The sequence below is a fragment of the Gossypium raimondii genome, chromosome 12, assembly GCF_025698545.1.
Source record: "Gossypium raimondii isolate GPD5lz chromosome 12, ASM2569854v1, whole genome shotgun sequence".
Taxonomy (NCBI): Eukaryota; Viridiplantae; Streptophyta; class Magnoliopsida; order Malvales; family Malvaceae; genus Gossypium; species Gossypium raimondii.
The window spans coordinates 14,350,670-14,356,421 of record NC_068576.1 but is presented as its reverse complement, the minus strand read 5'-3'; positions in this window follow the sequence as shown (position 1 = coordinate 14,356,421).

Genomic DNA, 5,752 nt, shown 5'->3' with positions numbered 1-5,752 from the left:
TTCTATGAAGTTCATCGTTGTAGTAGTCACCTAGCCCGTTCATGCCATGACTAACAGTAATTTAATCTTCACCTGCAAGAAATAAACAGAATTTGGCAAGTAAATCAAGGATTTGCAAATCAAAGATATCAACAAATTTGCTTCTTTATATTTTATTTTATCATGGCTATAAAAAGCCATTGAATACATTGTAACAGGGATCGGAAAATCAAATAAAAAGCTATTATTTTCACAGCAAACTGAGAGTTCAATACAGAGAGCAAATCGATAAAAAAGGTTGATATTTACAATTTTTATTTATTTTTTTCTATTGTTATATTTTTTTTATAAACGAATAATATAAAAGTAAAAAGGGAAAGAAACAACCTTATCGCTTCTGAAACGACGTCGAGGCGATTGAGGGCGCCACCCTGAGGATCGGTGACTGGAAACCGAAAGGTTTTTGGACTCCCTTGCGGTTTTTGATGGCTTTTTGGGACTTTTGAACTCGGATTCGAGTTTAGAGAGGTCGAGGGAGCCGAATAGGGAATTTTCCCCTTTTCTGGCCACCGCAAATGGTGGTGCCGGAGCTGGAGGCCGACGGCCGGCGGCCGGCGCGGTGGCCGATGATCGGTCAGTGCCCAGACCCTAGCCGGACGAACTGGGGAAGGGGAGAGTTTTTTTGAGAGGATTTCTGTTTTTTTTAAAGGAATGAAAAATGAATTTTTTTTTAGTTATTTTTTGGCTTAAATAGCCTATTGAAAACGACGTCGTTTTAACATGGATCGACCCGACATCGACCCGACCTGGCCTAGGATCCGCGTGTTTTTAAGCGGAGGGGTAAATTGCGCTTTTAGCCCCTCTGCCTTTTTAATATTTTTACAATTAGGTTTTTTTATTTTTTTAAAATTCCCCCTTTAATTTATTTTTAATTTCAATTTGGCCCTACTTGAATGACGCTGTTTTAGAGGAGAAGGGAAAGTTTCCCTTCCAGTCCCTCTCTGTTGTTTGCGCGTTCAATTTAGTACTTTTATCTTTACTTATTTGTGGATTTGCCCCAGATTTTTTATCTGTAGTTCGATTTAGTCCTTTTTTTATTTTTTTATTTTAAAATTAATTAAATAATGTAATTATTATTTTTATATATGTAATTATTTTTTTAAATTTATATATCTGTATATTTATTGTTTTCTTATGTACATATTTATTTATTTATTTATTTATTTCAACTAATATTTTCTCATATTCATATATATACACATATTTATTTTTATTTAATTAATTTTGATAATGTAGATATTATTTAATCATCTTATATGTACATGTATACATATTTATTTTTCCTAATGAATATTCTATTATATATATATATATATATATATATATATATAGGTATATATCTATGTTTCTTATTTATTTTCGAAAATTTTTAACTACCTACTTATATTTTTAACATATATTTTATAATTTATGTATATGTGTATATATTTATATTTTTTCTTTGCTTTCATAAATGAATTATGTATTTTATATATATATAACTTTTATAACCCGAATTTTATGTATAAGTTATGTTTACGTCTTTTATTCTTCATAATTTCAATGTATATATTTTGTACCCTTTTTTATACTTTTTGTTTATTTCCTTCATTTGTTTATTGATTTATGTTTTCATTTATATTTTGTTCATTTATTTGATACTTTGCATGTCGTTGGTTATTTTCTTTATGTACATTAATTTCTTTTATTTATTTGTTTATATTATTTCCATGTCATTGTTGTATTTATTATTGTATTTTACATTTAATAAAACATTATATCGTTTTTTACTCAAACTCACAAAAAAATGGAAAATTTCAAAAACAAAGGCAATGCTCGTATTTAGAATCTTCGAAAAGATTGAGCCCTAACGTATTGGGTTCCAATTTTCTTCGTTGACACTAATTATCGAGAATGTTTTTTAATCAAACAAAAAACTTGTTGTCGGGAATTCAGTATGTTGTGTCCTAATGCATTGGATGTGACATGTTGATTTCTCGAGATAAAGACTTTTTTTTAAATTAATAAAAGAACTATTCAATGTTTGGGATGTTGAGAAATTGTGCCCTAATGTATTGGGCTGCGATTTCATCATAAATCTTAAACAATTGAATATTCTTTTAAATTTTATCACACAAGTCTTTTGGACAAACTCATCTTGAAGAAATAAAATGTCGTGCCCTAACGCATTGGATGTGACGTTTTCTGTTTCAAAATGAGAGAGTCTTAATAAATAATTTAATTTAATTAAGGATCGTATTTTTAACTCTCGACGTTAAGACATTAATTAATCAGTTTGGTACCAATGTTTGGGCGTTACGATGGTGCTAATCTTTCCTCGAACGTAACTGACTCCCGAACCCGTTTTTCTAAAAACTCGTAGACCAAAGTCGTTTTAGGTGATCCAATCACACCTTAATAAAATATTGGTGGCGACTCCAAATTTTCATTGATAACTAATTTTTGTTTTTTTTCCCAAAAATAAAAATAGTGTCGACAGCTTGGCGACTCCACTGGGGAATTTTTTTAAAAAAAAATAAGAGAGTCGAGGCACAAAGTTGATTAATTTTTGTCTTATGGTTGAAAAAATAATTTTTTTAAACAATTTCATGATATCCTTTTGCATCCATTATTTTCTTGCTTAATTGATCTAAGCTTTTTTTAGCTATTTTTGCCTTATACATCACATGAGTTGAATGATTTTACCCTCTAAGTGGGAGCGAGAAACTATTCTTTCGTGAGGTTTTCACCTCCGTATAGGATAGTGGATTGCTTTCAGAATACATCTGTACTTATGCCTTCGTGAGATTTTCATCTCCGTATAGACATAGGGAAAATGTATTCCCCTGAACCGAACTTGATCTATATGAGCCTATAATGGGTGAAGATCGAGGATTCTACTGGTTTGGGTACCTTTGCCTTAGAAGCCAAACTTCATATAATGAACCTTAGGAATCCACCTTAGGTAGAACTACACTGAACCCTAGTAGATATCCAAATAGGTGTTTTACTATTTCTTGATTATATTCTATGTTTTTATATGATACTGACTTTTTGGGTTTTATTTTGGTTGCATGACATGGCATTTCATTTCATTATAAAAGCCGTCGGTTCACATTCAGTTGCTAGATAGAAAGCTTATCATGGAAAAAAGATTTCTTGATAAAGTGGAGGATAATGCGGCTGTCCGAAATTGGTCTGAAACGACACAGCAAGAGAAAGGTGATAGTTTGGCTGACGGATATGTATCAGAATTATGGGACTTTACTCGCATCAGTGTAACTCAAAACAATTTGCAAGAGTTGAAGGAAATCTGGGACCAATGGAATGACAAGGTTAGACAGTTATTTTATAATAATTATGGGGATTTGCCTTATTTGCTTGATGTGAAGGTAGACAAGCACTTGTTTCGAGCCCTTGCCCAGTTTTGGAATCCTGCTTACAGTTGCTTCACTTTTGGGAAGGTCGATTTGGTGCCTACGATAGAAGAATATTTGGCTTTACTCCGATGTTCAAAGTTTCAAGCAGACAAGGTCTACTCGAGAGCTGTAAATGTGCCAACCTTTTCGAAGAAGCTGATGAATATAACAGGGGTGTGTGAGCAGTGGGTTGCTGTACAGATTAAGCAAAAGGGGGATAGCAAGTGCATTCCTTGGAAGAGTTTGAAAGATTCAATTCTAACACACCCAGATGTGAGAAAGAGGGTAGACGTCTTTGCTTTGAGTATATATGGCTTAGTTATCTTCCCCAAAGCTTTGAGACATGTTGAGGAAGCAGTCACCGATTTATTTGATCGGTTTGATAAAAGGGTTACACCAATTCCGGCAATTTTGGCAGAAACCTTCAGGTCATTGAGTGCATGCCGGAAAGCGGGAGAGGGGAGATTCATTGGATGTGCACAGCTCCTACTCGCATGGTTTCACAGTCACTTTTGGAAGGTTGACAAGGTTTCGTATCGGGTTTTCTCTGAAAGTTATTCGCCACTAAAGGAGATTGTAGCCACACCGAGGAGAGACGATATTTCAGAGGAAAAGTGGATGGCAATTCTTCAGAATCTTCAAGAAGAGGACATCGAGTGGAGAGCTTCTTGGTTGCTTCGGGATGAGATCCTGTATAGATGTGGTAATTTTGATTGGGTTCCACTGCTTGGAATTTGGGGAGCTGTTGGATATGCCCCATTGTTAGTGCTAAGGCAGTATAGGTCAAGGCAATTTATACCTGCGACCCAAGGGATAGCTGATTGTGAATTTTCGTACAGAGATGATGGTTATAGAAAGAAGATTCAAGAGATATCTACGGCATGGAAACAAACTCGCCAGATGAAGAGGTTAGCTGTGGGTTCGATGACAACTCCTGAGTACAATGAATAGTGGGTTAGGAGAATCAACGACAATATATCCAAGATAAGTCAGGAAAACGGCCAGTCAATAGAAAAACATTTGTGAGTCATCCCTTCTGAGTTGGAAATCATAAGACAAGATTTTGAAAGAAGAAATACGGATTTAGAAAAGAAGATAGAACAAATGGAGGAAGAAAAGATGAACTTGAGATTAGACATAGACGTTCAGAAGCTCGAAACTGAGAAATTAAGGAAAGAGAAAAACAAGGCTGAGGAGGAGTTGGATAGTCTGAAGACAGATTATAAAAAGTTGCGCCTGTCAATGAGAACTGCTGGGCTGGGAAAAACTTCAAAACAGTGGCGTGAAGAAATTTGAAAAGAAAAGGACAAAATCGATAGATGAGAACGAAAATTCCAAGAGGTTCAGACGCGAAACGAGGCTTCAGAAAAGAGTTTGTTAGATAGACAAAGAGAAAATGGTGAATTAAATGATAGGGTGACCGAGTTGGAAAGATCTCTTCGTCAGTATCGAAATTGAAACTCCGCAATAGAGTTGAAAGAAAGCTTGAGCAAGATTGAGGAAATGAAAAAAAGAATAGAAGAGTTAGAAACAACATTGCAAGATTGTGAGATCCAGATCAAGTGCTTGGAGGCAATTGAAAGTCGTAATAATGAACAACTTCACTACTTTCAGAATCAAGTTAGGAGCAGAGATCATATTATGGAGGAAGCTGTGGTCCAGATTCGAGAAGTAGCAGATCACATACAAACTTTAACTGTGCAGGCTGACATGCTGAGTGTGAAGTATGAATTAGAATCGGATCGGGGGCAAGAGTTAGCTTTGTTACTTAGGAATGTTAGAATTCTAAGTAATAGGGCAAAGCTTTATTTATAATTCACTTTATGTAAAGAAACTTATTTTCTAGTAAAGTTTTCTTAAATGAAATTGAATCAAAATTGACGCATTTCTGCATTCATTTCATGCATTACATTCGCTTCATATGCATTAAAAAAATATTAAAAGATTCTAATTAATATAAATCATTCCTCAGTTAATCTGGAAACCAACCAACCCACCGAACACCGCTACGGTACTCGATCAAAAACTAAAGACATGGACCAAATGATGGAGATGCTAGAACAATTCCAAAAAGAATTGCAAGATCAGCTTCAACAACAAATGAAAGAGAAACTCGAAAAGATTTAGCAAAAAATGATGGACAAAATGATGGAATCTCAGGGGGAATATGATGACTCAATTAACTCAGTTGTTGGCTAGGGGAGTTGATAAAGGAAAGGGCTCTGTGCTCAATGTTGAAGAAGGAGATAGTGAGGGACCCATTTATCCCCCAAGCTTTACCCCTCAGCATGTTGAGGTATATCCGCACAAATCTT